This window comes from Thermobia domestica, chromosome 7 (assembly GCF_964235325.1).
Source record: "Thermobia domestica chromosome 7, izTheDome1.hap1.1, whole genome shotgun sequence".
NCBI classification, from domain to species: Eukaryota; Metazoa; Arthropoda; class Insecta; order Zygentoma; family Lepismatidae; genus Thermobia; species Thermobia domestica.
The window spans coordinates 52958383-52975077 of NC_137460.1; the positions used below are offsets into that span (position 1 = coordinate 52958383).

General features: G+C 37.2%; 1 protein-coding gene across 1 annotated transcript in view; it reads right to left on the bottom strand.

Moving 5' to 3' along the window:
• Positions 1-9167, bottom strand: part of LOC145689186 (uncharacterized) — a 142920-nt gene extending 133753 nt beyond the window's left edge. Inside the window, exon 1 of the mRNA XM_081763319.1 lies at positions 9012-9167. The gene's annotated coding sequence lies outside the window, so the exon portion shown is untranslated. The remainder of the gene's footprint in view (positions 1-9011) is intronic.
• Positions 9168-16695: the final 7528 nt, after the last annotated feature.

Below are 16695 nucleotides of genomic sequence, written 5' to 3' on the forward strand. Positions count from 1 at the left end.
TATATATTAAAGTGATGTGAAAAAGAGAAAATAACAGAAAAAAGTGAAGTAAACAAAGAATTCAAATACAGGAAAAGAAACAAGAATACACAACGCCTTGCCACTCACTCACTGTAGCTAGGTTGAAGAAACCTATCAGCAAGCCGGCTCCGGCATTGCCGGCTGCATGTGCATCCACGCATAAGAAAGCATTGCCGCCGACAAAACTGGAGCCGGAGCCGACACCGACATTGTCGGCGGCTAGGCCGACTGCATTTCCCGATCCCGGGAGTTCCACCGACTTTTTTGCCGGGTCGGAAAGCGTGTGCAAGCTACCATTTGATTACACTGCCACTGATTCCATCGGAACCGAAACCGGCATTGCCGGGTACGTGTGCAAACGCTCTTACAACCTGGGTCGTTCCCCACCATCTATCCCGTCTCTAGAAGAGCTGGATTACAGGATTGCGCCACCGGTCCCGATTCTATACAGCTAAATTTCTCAAAAACGGTACTTATAAATTTCTTTGTATTTCATAAACAATATTATAAATTTATATGGTTCATTTCCCTAGAAATATTCTAGACAAGACTGTCATTGGTATGGACTCAATACTTTCTGGATTATATTTTTCGAAACGGTACGACTATCTTATGTATAAAGCAGATTGTATGTTTCTTTTTTCATTTCTTTCTTTTTTTCCTACTATACAACTCCACATGGTTAAACTCTTTAAAATCTCTGAAAGTAGAATTTGATTTTTTAAAAGTGGAATTTATAGTGCTGCTTTAATCAAAATGAACATCCTAGTTTTTCAAAAATGAAATGAAATCTTTCAGTTTTACGTCCCGGGTAGGCTAAAAGAGACGGACCCTAGCTTTTAGGTCATACTTATCGTCATACTTTATATATATATATATATATATATATATATATATATATATATATATATATATATATATATATATATATATATATAGAAAGAGAGAGAGAGAGAGAGAGAGACTGAACTAGTTGAAATGAATGGTTGAACATGGTTAGTACCTACTTCAAACTGCTTGTATCATGTCACTTTGATTACAATGTACATCGGAAGAGGAATTCAAAATTAAGCCAAAAATAGAGTATCTAAGAAGTTCCTCACATTAGGGAGATGAAACTTGGTATATAAACTCCTTACCATAAATAATTGGCTCGTGTCATACTGTTTACAAAAATTATGCTTCTTAAGCGGAGAAATTTCTCATTTTGTATTCATAAAATGACGGAAGTGAGGAAACGGCTGAGCTGGTGAAAATGTAGCACTAGGTTTGACCTTGTCTTTCGTCATTACACTTTAATTCTGACACGTACCCCAAATTTTGTGTGAGGAAGGGGTAGGGGTGGAGAGAAGCGAATGGTGTACAATTTTCACTAAGAATAACGACTTAACCGTTAAAACGAATTTTTGAACATACTTAGCAATTCACGTATTTTCCATATACCTTTTTTTTTTCATGTGAAGAAGAATGTAGTTTTACTACATTTCACAAATATGTATTTCACTAACATTTCTAGGGACGTTAAATATATGTGTTTCCCTAAGCTGTAAAAAAAAAAATAAAATAAAATAAAATAAAATAAATAAAAATAAATAAAAAAAAATACATTTGTAAATCATACATATGTGTAGGTGGGTCCATCCTCACTTCTCTGCATAATCTCCATTGAGATTCAGACATTAGTCCCACTATTGCCTCGATTTGTCCAAAACCTTTGCAAAAATCAGGGATCTGGACATTTGTGCTAGAACATTGGCAGGGTGGCTAAACATGCTCAAGAAAACCATCGAATTAAGGTATGCGAAGTTGCAGAAAGGTAGAATATTTCTGTTTGAACATCCCATCACATCATTCACGAGAAACTGCAATACCGCAAAGTGTGTGCACAATGGGTTCCTCATCAACTGAGGGTTTTTCGTTAATTAATTCACATACACTGTAAATACGTGTATGATTTCTATGGTAGTCCATTTATTTAATGTACAGTATTCTGTTCAACTGTCAATGAAGCAGCTTATTGTGGCAACTTCTGATTTTGGTATGTTAATTTATTGAATGACAATACTGTAAGCCGTTTTAACCGTTATAGAGATCTTATACTATTTAGAAGCCACGAAATGGTGCTTTTCGTGTAACAAATTTTCCCAGTATCTGACCAGGGTCCGGTCCCGTGGTGATCGGCTAACAAAGAATCTGTATTCACAACTAATGGATTGGTAGTATATTGTGAACTTTGTGACAACTCGGTAAATTGTTCCGTTACACAACACGTTGAGAATTCTACTCACAAATCATCTTCAAATAAGCAGATATCACATGAACCGAAACTCTCACTGACTACTTTGTACGCTCTTTCTCATTGAAAATCTTAGTTTTTTTTCCGACTTGTGTGCAGAAGCTTGTATTCCTCTGTGTTAATCGGAAAATACCTCTCTAAGATCATTCCTGTCAAGTACACAGCTAAAGAGATGCCAAATGAGTCAACACTGCGTAAAAAATAAGTTGGCAGGCGTTAGTCGGAAGTCACTGAAGTAATTAGGACCGAAATACGTGAAAAAAAAAAAAAAAAAAAAAAAAAAAAAACGAGTTTCTATCGATGAAGTGGGAAAGTTCCTTGGTAATATTGTTGTTGGTACAGTTCTGGTCACAAAAACTGGGACTGCCACAAACGAAGGCCGAAAAAATGACCTTAAAGCTTTACGAATTCCCTTTAGGTCTGGCTCTTCTCTGCATTTTTCCCACAATCAGGGGTGGACACTGATCAATAATATTGCAGTATGCATATGATAATTTCGTTGTAGACAAACAAAATAGCAACAATACAGAAAATTATGGTAATTTTAAGTCGCAAATGTGATACATTATTTAAATTTTTAATTTTAGAACGACCAGAGGAAATACCGTAACTACAAACAGAACTGAAATGAAATTATAAAAACCCAGTTTGGCCCAAGTTCTAACAAACTACTCTCCAAATTTCATCTGAACAGTTCAAATGCTTTCCCGCGATAGTGGAGGGAGATAACGTTGATATCGTTTTTATATATTAAGAAAAATATTATAGAAATTATCCTCTTCCACCTCCCCTTTAGAAGCGGAACTTTCTCAGATACTGGGCACGTTAATTTATTTCAAGTTCATAATATCTCTAACTTGAAAGCTCATGAGATAATCAATTTTGGGATACATTTTGAATCCCTTTGGAGGGAGACAAGTTGAAAAATACCTTGTTATCATGTGCAGTCGCAGTTAAAGATTTCCTGTGACAGACTGTCAAAGTGTATTGAATTAAAATACATTTAGTAATTCATCTATTTGTTCGAAAGTGACCAACATTTTTTTTTCTTATGTGGTAGTGTGTAATTATAAAGTGAAATAAAACTTTGGGCTGCTATATCTAATAATAAAGTGCTCAGATGCTTTGGTCAGCTGTATGAAGTGACAAAGTGTTGTAAATAATTTGTTTAGTAAATACCAAGGAAATAATTTCACGCCTCTTTCTCTAGAAGAATTTATTTTCTACAAACAACGATCAGGTATGTTTCTAAGTCATTTGAATACTAACTACCATTTTATTTCAGGATTTGTGTGTCATTCAGTGCCGTAACTTGCGGGAGCACGGGATAACTCCTTCATTTTAAGCTCTCCTGAAAGGGGAAACGTAAATATATAATCTTCTTACTCCTTTTGATATGGTAGGAACAGGAACGTATATATGAAGCATCGAATAAGCTTATCATACATATATTTGGTCTAGGAATTAATTCGTGCGGGTGGACAAGAGATGGCGCAACGAACGGAGCGTCCCACAGTTCCGTGTATCCACACATGTGTTGCAAACCCCTGTCATCGCGTATCGTTCGTAGTATAGGGCAGTGGATTAAAGCGTCAACAACACCAGTTTGTAGTTAAGTGAACATGGCGCAATTTGTGCCTGATAAAGTGTTTTTGCGGGGTGTCCTGCTGCATTACTTTAACATGCAGAAAAATGCGACTGAAAGTCATCGTATTTTGGTGGAAGTGTATGGTGACCATGCTCTAGCTGAGCGAACGTGTCAGAAGTGGTTTGCACGGTTTAGAAGTGGTGATTTCGGCTTGGCAGACCAAGAGCGAGCTGGACAGCCAAAAAAATTTCAAGACGAAGAATTGACAGCATTGCTCGAGCAGCATTCGTGTCAAACGCAGGAACAACTTGCAGCAGCATTAGGCGTTGATCAAACAACAGTCTCCAAACGCTTGAAAGCCATGGGAATGATTCAAAAGATGTCACATTGGGTTCCACATGAATTGAAAGACAGAGACGTTGAAAGACGAAAAACCATTTGCGAATTGCTGCTTCAACGACAGAGCAGAAAGGGGTTTCTGCATCGAATTATTACGGGTGATGAGAAGTGGATCCATTACGAGAACCCTAAACGAAAAAAGGCCTGGGTGAAACCAGATGAACCAGGTCCATCACAACCAAAACGAGATATTCACTGTGCAAAGGTTATGCTGTGCATATGGTGGGATATGAAAGGTGTGGTGTACTATGAGCTGCTGCAACCGGGTGAAACTATGAATGGAGAACGTTATCGACGACAATTAATGCGTTTGAAGCAAGCTCTGGCCAGAACACGACCAGAATGGGAGAACAGACATGATAAACTTATTGTTCAACATGATAACGCTCGCCCACATGTCGCAAAACCGGTCAAAACCTATTTAGAAAATGTCGGATGGGAAGTTTTACCCCACCCGCCGTATTCACCAGACGTTGCTCCTTCGGACTACTACTTGTTCGATTGCATGAACAACGATTTGATTGGACAGCGGTTTACTTCTTCAGAAGATATCGAAACATGGGTCTCTGACTGGATCGCTTCCAAGGATGAGGACTTCTTTCGCCACGGAATCCGTACATTGCCTGACAGATGGGCGAAAGTGGTGGCTAGCGATGGACAATATTTTTCTTAAGGTATTTATGTATTTTGTGTTTGTACTACAGCTTCAATGTGTGCGTACCAACCGCACGAATTAATTCCTAGACCAAATACATGGAACATATTCCATATACCGTTGGCGGGAATTAACTCACTATTGAAAATTGTTTATAACTTTTATAATACTTAACCAATTTTCAGGAAACAATACAGCACTTCGTTCCTTACAATGGCAGAACTGTCATGTATTGCTAAATTTCCACATGAGCACCACCATTACCCACTAGTTTTCGTAAATGGTTCGGGATGATTTCGACATACTTCTGCGAATATCCAGCGGTACGTTTGCAAGAAATTGGCGAATTTGCTTCTTCAATTCAAGAGTTTTCAGTTTTGAGCGATAAATTTCCTCTTTCGTCCACCCCTAGAGTAAGAAATGGCAAGGTGTTAGGTCAGGACTCTTTGCTGGCCATTCAAGGGGGCCCACGTCGTCCCAACCAGCATCCTAGGAAATGGATGTCAAGCCACGCACGTGTGAAATGAGACGGGGCCACATCTTGCATAAATAAGAAGTCGTTGTAATTGTCCCACGTGGATACAATATCGTGAACATAATCTTTAAGCATAGCAAGGAACCGTAATGCATTCATTGTATCCCTAATGACGCATGAACCTACATTTGTCGTGGATGTCAATGCCGCACCAGTCTCGGACCTTTGGGCGATAACAAAGTTATAAACAATTTTCAATACGGAGTCAATCGCCGCCCACATGAACTTACAGGAAACGAAAATGTGATTTGTGACCATTTAGCAAAATGTCTACTATTATTGCCCCCCAACTAGATATTTCTTAACGCTTTTAGTTATATCAAATAGCCCCCACTCAATTTAACTAGTGAAGTACGGAATGGGTCCACAATATCACTTCCAAAAGAACTTAAAAATAAATGGAGGGCTGCTGCTGCCCCATCGTCCGAACAAAATAATTACGGTACCCAAGATGAAGCATTACGTAATCTGGGCCCTGCTCTAGTAAAGAGCCAACTGTGTCCCATATAAGTAATATAAATGTTTATTAACGTTTTAAATTCTACGAAAGGGTAAATTTCTTAATTCTCTAAAGGGCACACATTTTAATGCCTGTGGTCCCAAGAAAGATCCAAGTTGTCATTGAATCAATCTGAGGAATCAATCAACCTATTCACATCATCTGTTCCCCGAAATTGTTCAAAACTGAATGTAGCAGTTTTTTCAAAACAATAAGGTTTGTGATATTTAAAAAATACCGCTTTTGATAGTCGTCGATACTCAATAGAAATAAACTACTCACTGTCAATAGAAATAAATAAACTGTCACTCATTTTTGGTGAGTATTCAACTGTTATTGAATTATTAATTCAGCAAAATGGCCCGCATTTAGTATACACCATCGTAAAAATAGTAATTTTACGGTTAAAATGAGTGAGTGTATGTGAAAGAGGATTGTCTATGATACTAATTTCTACTGTCGGAGCATTTCTGTACAATGTAGGAAACCAGTACTTCGTGTTTAAAGTGTCAATCCCTGCAAGTATTATTACAGTTAAAATAAGTGAGCATCCGAAGGACGATTGTATCCACATGCAGTGTTTCTTCACAACATAGGAAACGTGTTTTTTATGTTTGCAAATAGGCCCTATAGAGTTACTAGTGCGAAACCATGACAATGACTCTAACCTATATAACAGGGCTCTTTCATTGCTATATAAAATATTTTTTTCGACCATTCTCATCTGTGCGCATACTCTCCGTCGCTGACGCGAATGCTCCCTATGGACACACTCCTCCGTGAGAGACTTCCTGTCCTGACGTGTTGTACATATCATTCGTGTTCTTTAGTATTCACTTGATTTGTGTTTTGATTGACATTGGTTGATTAGTGTTTTGGTGCAGATTTATTGTATGGATCCATATATAAGTTCATTGAATGCATACTTCTTTTTCACTAAAACGACTCTATGTATCTTAAACTATCATTTATGCGGTGTGGAGTAATATTTCTCTGTGCAGATTCACTTTACGAGGGCCTCAGTGTATGTGCCCGATAAGCATTACTGTGCAAGACACTGACCAACTTGTGCTAGGTGGCAATAAAAAGCACTAGTACTATCTAACAGTCACTACAGCGGGAGGACTCGCGTAATAGCGCGGGAGTGCGTGCGTAGGTACAGACGCATAAGCGAGTAGATATAACGAGGTAAGTAATACACTGTATATGGCATAGAAACACTTGCCTTATGCGTTGAATTATGCATTTGTACGTTATTAAGGACGTTATAGATAATATCCCGATGTGTTTTCACTGCTTTAACATTTGTCTTCCAAAATAATACATTCCTAACGTAACCTTCACGAATGTGTGGATCCCTTAAATCTTCGTCACTTCTATGGTTGCACGTCATGAATTAACACACTAACTTAAAATACTATACATCAGTCTATATACTGTGGTTAAGGGCTACCTTTTGATCGAATCCGTGCTTATCAGGTTAGATTTTCATTAACGTATTTCTACGTAGATACTCGTCTCACAGGTAAGAAAAGCTGTTTCTATTAATTACATATTGAACTACTGGAATATAGCTATCTTTGGGATAATTTTTTGAAATACATGGTTTCCTCCACTAAATCTCACAGTATTTTTTGAACAATAGTTTTTATAGCACTCGCCCGATAGTGTAATTATACTATAAGGGATCACATTAGTTTAAAAGAATATTATTAAACTGTACACAATTGTATGGGCAAGAGCCAACGAAGTTAGTGTTCAACATAAGCACTCATTTAAAGCACAAAAAGTACAGCTTTTTATTCTGACGGTGTTCTGTATATCTGCACGGACAAAAACCGTCTACCGTAAATTCTAAATTTGTACTGTTCCAGTTTTAGTCTGAAAGTATGGGAACCCTACTTATGCATTAGGTTTTCAGATTAAGTATATTTCGGCGTAGGTGCTGGTGTAGTTTTGGCGCACTACATTCTCGAAGATTTACAGGTAAAACTCAACACTTTGCACGAAAAGATATGTTCATAAGGAACAAATTTTTGCACTGACAGAATAAAATACAAAGTAATAGAGCTGTATTTTAGGCCTACAAGTGTAATTACACGTGATTTACAACGGATAAAATAAGTGAGTGTATATGACAGATTACTCTATCAGATTCTACTTCTGCACAGTGTACACAACCTGTATTTTATGTTTACAAGTGGAGCGTATAGTATGAAACCATTGTAAGTGTCATTGCAACTCGTATCATTGCCAAAATCCGTTACTTTTAACTACCCTCGCAGACGCTCATACCCATCATCGCTGACGCGCCTGCTCCCCTCGGACGCTTTTTCCTGCTTTACACTCGGTCAGATAACATTCATGGTTTTTAGTGGCCAGCTAGCATACCCTGGTTTGTTTTTTGCACTGTAGTTTTTATGCAATATCCAGAAGCCGTATTTATACGCAAATCGTCAAAGAATTGTAGATTTTCTATAATGACTTCTAATGGTCCCCATGAATCTTATTTAGGCAAAGCTAGATATTTGCATGTCGCCCAGCGGAAACCTTCTAGGGTACAAGAAGAATATTAGTGAAATAATTGTAATTTTTCAATAATTCTTTCTAGTGATGCGCCAAAAGTAAACCAGTACTTGGGCAAATTTATGTCGTTCAAACTATGTACACATAAATCAATTCTGTTTCAATAAGGAACATTTAAAATTGTACTATGAACTTTTATACATATATGAAGAGTCTGATTGTGCAACATTCGCGTTGGCTAAATTGATTACGTAACTACGTTTGAATTCATGTTGTCAATAAATATTCCATATTTTTACTCTTGAGGGTCAATTCAAAGACAATCATGATCAAAACAAAAATACTAATCTGATCGGAGAGAACATTATTTGAAATTTATAGTTACAAGTACCACTAATTCATCTTCTGTATTTCATTCACCGATGATATACTTTCTAGTTCGTCTCAAGTATTTTAATAATTATTCTATACAACGAACTCTTATAAACTTACTAAGATCACTGTACATTTTTTTGTTCTTTCGCATTCACAACATTTATACGTCTAATTCACTTTCTTGCAATTTCTTCCATTACTAATCTAATCAACTATGTGGACAGTAAACGGACAGTATAGCCATTTAACAAAAATTGAAACAGCTGAGTAATGAAAAGAAATTGCGAATTGAAATTTGGGACGAAAGAGGTTAAATAATTGGTGGTTCTCCTTCTACGGGAAGTAAAAGTTTCTGAGTTTGTCACAGGTGTCTGCAGAGAAATTGTCGACTGATATGAGTTTCATGTTCTTTATTAATATACTAGCTTAAATGCACACTCTTCGCTCCATAGACAAGAATACACATACCATTTGTCTGTATTTCGCACGGGGAGAATAGGTTTATATGAAATAATTAAATGCCCTTCCCTCTTAGAATACTTGAAATTAGAGTTGCAATGATAAAAATACAGAAGATATTCTGCTTTTGGCATAAATGTAGTCAAATTCTGTCTTTTAGGGTAGAGTTAAAAGATGGGAGTTCGGACTTTTCCATTATCTTTTTATTATTAAAAAAATCTTGTATACAATAGTGAGAAATATAACAGACAGTGGCGAATTTAGGAATTTGTTTCGGGGGGGGGGGCTTTGCCTGGAAATGTGAAAATTCTACAAGATATTTCATATAGTTTACTATAGTGAATAAGATTTCGGGGGTCTTAAGCCCGATAGCACTCCTAAATACGCCACTGATTACAGATAAAATATAAGTTTTCCTAGCGGTTTGCTGGTGAATTTGTATGAGCCCAATGACCATGCGTGCTGGGGCGAGAAGGACCAAGTATCTTGCGGCCAAGATGTAGGTCAAATACAGGCGTCTTAGAGAGGAGGACAAAATCCAGAGATCCTAGAGAACAGAGGATAGATGCCTTTTAATGACCAGGCGCATTAAGGGAATAAGGAGCTCAGAGACCAGGCGTACTAGAGAGTAGAGGATGATCAATCGGTGGAGAATGATGCCTTTTGTGGCGTGGAGGTTTCTTTTATAATCTTAAAATGTCAGCTAACTCCGTTGATCTTTGTCATATGCCGATCATAGGAGAGGGTTGACGTCGTCTTCTTCGTAAATTTCTTTGTTCGGTGTGCCGTGTTTATTAGGGTGTTATATTTAAGAATGGATGCATGTAGAAGGAAGTGTGACGCAAGACGACTGAACATAATTGGGGAAATCATATAGTGGGCCGAAGATGCTGTACTGAGAAAGGTATTTGGCTATTTCTCGGGTCCCAGAAATGCATTGTATATCCAGTTAATCTACACATTAAAGGAAATAGCATCTACCCTGAATAGTAGACCTGAAACCAGACTGAAGGCAGAACAGCTCGACTCTTATCAAGCAATACTTACTTCTCAAGTATTTCTTCGCATCGTCCAAGAAACAACACCTCTGTCGAAGTACCTATAGCGAAGGGGCGTTAACATGTTACAGGCTTACAGAATGCTGCGTACGCTAATTTCCAAACTTGAATATCGGTTCGATTTTGAATCCATCGTAAATGCTGCTACAGTGATTGCTGAATTGGCAAATAAGGGCAATTTTCATGAAAGCATCCGTTGCTTGCGATTTGTATGTGTAGCCAACAGAAAGTTGTTTTACACGTAGAATCATACTTAAACACAGGGGCGTCATTTAGGGAGGGCAGGAGGGGGCAATGATCCCCCAAGAGTTTGAGGAATACATATGCTTTAATAGATTGTCTACTAATGTACTAGTACAAAACGTGAAAGTCTGATGTCGGTGGTGCTCTTGCCTCCCCCTCAAGCGAAGTCTGAAATGACACCCCTGTTAAAACAACTTTCTCAATTGGCTATTCAGTCACTTCGCAAGTAAAGAAAGTAACATACGCTTGCATGAAAATCCGCCTTAATGAATTCCACAGTATGGAAACTCATGTAGTGGTTTAGACTGATTTACCAGAGGTTCCTTCACGAAAATGCAGGAAGCAGCTCCAGGGCGAAAATGAAGATAAGGTCATCAAGTTATTTGCTTGAAAAGTATCAAACTGAGGTGCACAATGTAATTCTGGACACAGTAACAACTAACACAAAAGGCCGTTATGGGCCGACATATTGTGCTTAGATACAAAAAATTTAATCTTGTAAAAGAACTTCCAGGAACAGCGCTGGAAAGTATTATTATTGTGTAGAAGGTTAGTCCGGAAGTTAGTCAACAGTCCCTAAGAGAAAAGTTAGTGAACTTTTCAGTAAACTGGAACTCCTTGGTTAAAAGTCTTATTGATGAATACCAGGGTGGATTGATTTAAATCAGTCTGATTTAAATCAAGATTTAAATCACTTGATTTTTTAAATAAAAATCGTTGATTTAAATCAAACTCCGAAATAATTTAAAGTGAAAATAAGTAAAGTCCCGTTTCTGTTCTGTTATTTCGATTATGAAAGATGATAATCATAATACAATGAGACTCAAATGTACAGTATGTACAGCATTGTACGAAAACAAGTGTCATGCAGAGGATGATTAGGGAAAATCCCGTTTTGAACGGGTAACAGGACAATCCTGTTTTCTTCTCTTCGTAACATAGGGTTTATATTGTAAATCGTTAACTATTCCAACGGGGAAATTACCATCGACATTTAAGACGAAGATTCTTTTGTGTGCGTGTCTATATATTTGTTCCCAGATAATAGGACGTATTTAGAAGTGTCCTATCCCCTCTCGAAAATTCTTTTGATTTTATAACTTTGGGCAAAATTTATGTATTTCGTACCGCAAGCTAGTTACAATTTCCTTAAAAATATGCCCCTACCAAATATCAGTAACTTTTGTGGAAAAAAAAAGTGTCACTTTGATAAGCGTTGCTGTACTTTTTCCTTAACGCTTATCCTTTTAAATTATATCACCTATTTTTAGGTGATAAGCTAAAATCTCCATTATTCGATTAAAAGTACCAATAAAGCTTTTTACTTCGTTTTCTCGAAGGCATTGTAGAGCATGTTACATATGCTTTCACACCTCTCTGTGTCAAGACATAGGATGTGATGACGTCATAAATTTTTTTAAAAAATATTTTTTCTGTTGTGCCTATTTTAAATATTTTTGGGCGGGCCTACATTTTGCATCAGAAGACAAATTCTGCACACTCGTTCAGTTCACCCTTAGTATTTTTTAGATGATTTTCAGATCTCTGCGTGAAAACAGGGGGGTCTAGAGGGACAAAAATGTAAAAAAAAAATGGATATTTTTAACAAAAAATAGCTTTCTTCGCGATTTTCCCGCCTAAAATGGAGACATATGAATGGTACCATCTGAAAGGCTGTTCTATTCTGAAGAGAATGAAGTACGAACCATGATCTTAGGATAAATAGGGATGTCTCAGGAAACTGTTACCTGAGATTCTGTTTTATACGGGAATCAGGGGATATCATTTTTCGCGGGCTTGCTTTTGCGTCTAGAAGTTTGAAATTTTGGACACTCATTCACTGCACCCCTTAGTATTTTTCAGATTTGTTTCAGATCATTGCCTTTAAACAGAGGCGGTACAGAGAGGTAAAAAGTAAAAAAATGGGATATTTCTTAACAGAAAATCCCTTTCTCGTGATTTTCCAGCCCCAGATAGCCTACACGATGGAGACATTTGAATGGTATCGTTTGAAACTTTGTTTTATTCTGAAGAGAATAATGTACAAATCATGATTCTAGGATAAATAAGGATGTCTGAGGAAATTTTTATATTACATCCGGGCCATCTGGGGTATTGTGGGGGATGTTCTTGGCTCATTGTTAAATATTTTTCCCGTCCTTACTATTCAAGATAGAAGCTTGAAATTTTGTACACACATTTAGTACACCCTTAGTTTTTTCCCAGTTGATTTTGAGATCTGTGCGTTAACATAGGGGAGTCCAGAGGGGATCAAAATTTGAAAAAAAAATAAGAAAAAATCCCGACTTCTCTCAAAATTTTCCGTTTCAGGGACATGATAGGGAAAATGTGAATGTTATCGTTTTAAAGGCTGTTCTATTCTGAAGAGAAGGAGGTATGAATCATTTAAATCGATTTAAATCCAAAAAAATCAAAATTGATTTTTTTTTAAAAAAAAACATGATTTTTTCCCACCATGATAAATACCCAAAGTGAGATGAACTGTCTGAAGGAGAAAACTGTGTATTGCTGACGATGGAGATAGGTATAGTGAATCAGAGCCAACAGGCTCTGATAGGAAATAAAGTTTCACTCATAATAAAACCAAACCATATTGTAAAACCTGGCGTAATTGCTGATTAGTCCTTAAGAAATATAATTTGTACATAAATGCTTTTCTTGATCTCTTTTTTACTTACGAAGTTATACTTACTTTGTCTATTACTTAGGTGTCTTGCGTAAGATGCTGCTTCAGATTGAAATAGATAAAAGGTAAATTAAGAAGCACTTTGTATGGCAATTGAAAGGGATATTTTAGTGAACCTTGAGAATTGTAACATTATTGATCATTTTGCAAGAGTGCAAAATTTTGCAAAAGATGGAACTTTATTAAAGCAACTTACGAAATAAAACTTGCAGATAGCGAGGAAAAATAAGTTAGAAAATTCACATGCAAATTTTAACAGCGATAGAAAAACAGCAAAACAGTTTGCAAAAGATGCTACTTTTGTAGGAAAAACTCTGTTGTACTGTTGTGTTTGTATTATACAGTGTTCTAAGTTATTTAGATTGTCTTCAAAGTTGTTGTACTGCTTTCAAATTGAAAAATTGTAATAAAGAAATATTGGAAGCTGAAATTTCTGTTTCTTAAACATGAACATAATTGAAGCTTGAAAGCTGTTCATAAATAATAAAGTATTAATATTCTTATGAATAAGGTGTGGGGAATCGGAGGCCCACTTACTAAAGTGCTCCCGAGCTTCGGTTGTAGTACCTATCTGCCTCTGCTCGTGGCTGTCGTCTGATGTGTGTTTACGGCCTGTGATGTTAAGAGTAGTGATGAGCGAAAGTGTCTTGGTCTTGCAGTTTTTGCAAGAGTCTTGCATGCAAGACCAAGAGCAAGACCAAGGGGTGCAAGCCCAACACCAAGATCATACCTGCAATACCAAGACTCTTGAGCAAGAGTCTTGCATAAGTACTGATACTATGATATTACTTGATTAAAAAAAAAAGAATAATAATAAGAAGAAGAATGCAAAAAGGCAGTCGGCACCTATGGTGTACGGAATTACTATGTTCAAATGATGGGGTTTCGTGCACAAACGATGCACTAACCAATGGCACTAGTCCCATCGTTTGTGCTTCACATACGGGAGAAATCTAAGCATTTTATTTCGAAAGAAATATCGAAAATTTGTCCAGTTACTAACTCTGTTTTCAGTTTTTGGCTTATAAGAAAGGAACTATTGAAGTGCAAACGATGCACTAACGAATGACACTAGTTTCGTCGTGTTTACTTGAGGTCGGGGGGCCAAGTTCACGCTGGCTAGTGATGAGCGCAAGAGTTTTGCACGCAAGACCAAGACTCTTGCACAAGTACCAGTTCAGTAGTAGAGCGTTTACCTTTTATGCTGGGGTCCCTGATTCAATCCCAGCTTGCACCATGTGAGCTTTTTTGGTGGATAGAGACCGTGTGTGTAGGTTTTCTCGGAGTTTTCCCGTCTCCTCTTCCGTTCTTCATTCCAGCATTTCATTCATTTCTCATCATCACCATCTCTTTTAGCTTGGGTGCATAATCGTGGCACGTAAAACTGGATAGTACATCATTTCAAAACGTATTAGTGGTGTTCTTCTTTTAAAACTAAAGAGAAATATAGTATTGAACATCGGTAATTGCGTATAGGTGCCGACTATATACTATGGCCTTGGTTCCAAGGATCAAGCATCCGTTAGAAATTTTTAATGCGTGCTCAAAAAATTAATATCGTAATAACATTTTCATAACATTGACAAAAACGTGTATGTGACCGCAAGTTTGGTTTCATGGGCGGATGCTTATACGTTGAATAATTGTTTATCACACAAATATTGAGTTATATAATATTATACAACAATAAATAAGCCATATTCACAAGTGAGAGTGGTTTTGTACAGTTATTTCAAATAGCTTGGAGTTTGATGCTGTGTTTTTGTATTTCTAATATAGGTCAAAAGTACTTGTATAAGTTGAGTTTACACAAAAGACATGGACAGTCGAGTCGTTTTCAGTTTTTACTCAAGTTATAGATACTAAAATATTAAGAAGTTTGATTATAATCGTTATTATTTTATCTCTCTTTTTTGACCAATATTGCTAACATATCATCATAGCTTTCTGCCATTATTGGTAGGTCACTTGTTACAACTCAGAAGATTCGATAAACGGTGGTCATCAGCTAGACTCTTTCCGCCTTATGCAGAGTCGTTCTGACGTTATGATTAGAATCATACTAAAAGTCTGACTACTGCAGGGAACATATGTTAGTCGAACTCTTTAGTATGCCACTAATCACGCATCAAAACTACTCTGCATAAGGCCCTTTATCTTGACGTATTGATTTTCTGTTTTAATACCTTCCTTCAACTACAGTCTCCTTTGCCGCCTCTCTCTCAATCTCTTTTGCCTTCCACCATATTCTCTAGCATGTTCCTCATAATAAAGTTCCTCCTCAGCCAATGTACAAACAAGTTCCTTTTCTTCCTCTCAATTACACCTAAAATTCTTCTTTCCTCCCCTATTGGTAGAATTTCTGACACCTTCTCATTCGTTTTCCGTTCAACCCAGGTAATTCTCTCTTTTTATCGAAAACTTTCAATTTTTTTTCATCGATTTTGCGTAATGTCCATGTTTCTGTTCCATAGAGTACAACATATTGGAATCATTAAAATAAAATCTCAATATTTAATTGGAAGTTTGTTCAATACAAAGATTAGCTAATCTTAGTTGCATATATATATATATATATACAGGGTGCGGCACGTAAAACCGGCCCGTCGTAATATTCTGGTATATTGTGTTTTTGGCAACACTTAAATAATCTACCTTCCTACCAAGAGATGGCGTGTCGAGGTCGGGTCGACTTACGTGACCTGCAGCAGTCACGTGCAGCCGCAGCCAGAGAAACTTGTCGAAACCAGTTGAGAAAAAGGCCTCGTTGTCTTAAGCCGGGTGAGTGTCAGGGTGTGATAATGCCGTATTCGATACCCGAGCGTGTTGCCATTGTTGAAGGTTTCATTCTCACTGGATCTTTTGTGAAAACAAAGAATTTGTTTCGGGAGAAATTTCCAGGACGTTCTGTGCCAGCAAAAAAGATCCAGGATGTCACCAATAGCATTACAACACAAGAACTGACAAGGGTATATATGAATCTCCTGAATCGTGCTCACATGTGTGTTGAAGTGGGCGGAGGACACTTTCAGCACCTGCTGTGAAGGCTGCTGTGAAGGTGAGTAGTCATATTCAATACATTACATTTCATTTATGTGTTGTAGTTAATCATGTTCAATACATTACATTTCATTTTATGTGTTCACTTTACGGGCCGGTTTTACGTGCCGCACCCTGTATATGTGTGTGTGTGTGTGTGTGTGTGTGTGTGACGCCTTTAGAGTGTAAAAACAATTTAACAATTTATGATATTTCAGTAGTCTGTGTCGTTTTGATTTTCTTTCATGCGTCTCCCCAACCAGTAGAGTATGGAATGTTAAAAAATATAAAAAGA